The sequence below is a fragment of the Echinops telfairi genome, unplaced genomic scaffold, assembly GCF_000313985.2.
Source record: "Echinops telfairi isolate 266 unplaced genomic scaffold, ASM31398v2 ScPeMD7_7412;HRSCAF=8450, whole genome shotgun sequence".
Lineage (NCBI taxonomy): Eukaryota > Metazoa > Chordata > Mammalia > Afrosoricida > Tenrecidae > Echinops > Echinops telfairi.
In genome coordinates this window covers 8,833,486-8,835,512 of record NW_022111312.1, presented here as the reverse complement: position 1 = coordinate 8,835,512, position 2,027 = coordinate 8,833,486, and positions in this window count along the sequence as shown.

Genomic DNA, 2,027 nt, shown 5'->3' with positions numbered 1-2,027 from the left:
AATTCCTGGGCTTCCGAACCCGGGAGACTGTGCAATTGCTTTAAGCAACTGCCTGTCAGGTTTGCTTGCTGTTCATCAGTCAAGACTTGATGGAGTTCCCCACTGCCTCTCTTTCCTCCTGTAGCCATACTAGAAGAGAATGGTTCACTTTGACTAGTCTAGCACTTGCAGGCTTGCTTGGCTCCAGAAACCTCCCACCCCTTTATCTTCCACAGAACCCACTCTGGGGACTGCTGACTTAGCACCAAAAAAGCCAGACACATCCTGAGAGTCTTGGCTGGTATCACTGCTGGGAAGACATGCACCAGGGTCTCCCCCAGCTCAGATCTGAAGTATGCACGTGTGTGCACGTGCCTCCTGCAGGAAGCTCTGTTGTCCTGCCTGCTGCGGGCTTTCATAAGATGTCACCAGTGGAACCAGAACAAGTCAACCCGTCACACAGCTCTGATGCAGCACAAACAGGCACAGGAAGATGCGCATCTCCCGTGAGACCGGTCACTAGGCAACATTCCCAAGGCAGCGTGGTCCTGGCCATTCCTCACCTGCCTGGTCCACTTCCCTGCGGGCATGATCCAAGCGAAGCAGTTGTTCAGGGAAGTTCACAAACTCTTTCTCGGTTCTTCCCAGGAGCTCTCTAGAGGATGTTCAGCTCACTGCTGGATAATCATCATGTATCAGTTGGAGACACTGAGGCCCTATTAGGCATGACTCCCTTCCACGGAAACATAGTTTTCCTCTCACCCTGTACCTATCTCCCCACACCCCCAGCCCCAGCCCAGCTATCAAGGTGGCCTGCCACCAGCCTGCCACAATTCAAGACAGGATCAACTGCTCTGTGGATCCATGGGCACATCGTCTTGCGGAACGGGCTCAGGTCCCATGGGAGGCCAGGTGTGAAGGATGTCTCAGTGTGAGGCTGGAACATGAGTATTTCTAGATGGTGAGCCTCCTGAAAGTAGAGATTTTTGTCTGGCTTTTTTCATAGATGCCACCCACCCCACCGAGGCCTGGAGAGCAGAATTGGTGCTCAGGAAACATTTATTGAGTGAGGGAAGGCATGGACCAATGGGTCAATGGCAGGAAGATCCAGGTGGCAGTGGACAGCCAGGAGGCAATGGACAGCCTTGGAATTTCACCAGGGTTCCAGTTCACCAGGAGCGTCACACTTGGAAGGACCACGGGCATGTCAGGGCTCTGCACGCAGATGGAGTGGGACTTGGGCACAGCAGCCCAATGTCCCATGGGGAACTGAAGCATCCCTGCAGGCCTGGGCTCAGGGGCAGTAATCTCTAGCCCAGCTGGAGTTGTTCAGGGAGAACAGGAAAGTGCCCCTACTGCCATCCTATGTGCACCTAAGGATGCCAAGAAGCCCCTCTGGTGCTCCGAGAGCCAGAGAACAAATAAAGATGATTGGATACCCGATGGACGGCCAGAGAACAAGGGAATGTATCTTAGCAGAAGCATAGTCCAGATGCTCTTTGGAAGCAAAGCTGACGAGACCTCATCTCACATACTTTGGCTAGGTTATCAAGAGGGATGCGAGTCTGGAGCAGGGCATCATGTTGCTAAAACAGGCCCAGTGGGAAAGAGGAAGGCTTTCATTGCGATGGATTGCCACAGTGGCTGCTATCGCAATGGGCTCAAATGCACCATCAGTAGTGAGGATGGTCCAAGACCAAGCGGGTTTTATTCTGTGGTTCACACGGTGCTTAGGGGTTGGATACAGCTGGCCAGCAGAGAACAGCAACAACCAGTGCACTATTCATGATACTTAATATTGATAACCTAAAGCGGGTAGGGAAGGGAAAGCACAACACTGGTTGGGTTTTATTAGAGTTGGGATTTGGCCCGTTTTTTTTTTTTAAGTAGGCTCTGAACTCCCTGGAGGCAGCGCTACACTCCCCCGCCATCTTTGCACCCACCACTCTAAGCCCAAGATCAGATAGCATCAAAAGATAAACTAAGGAGATGTGATGAGCTGGTCTTGCCGCAGCCAGGAATCCTCTGGTTCCCCTCCTTTCCATTTC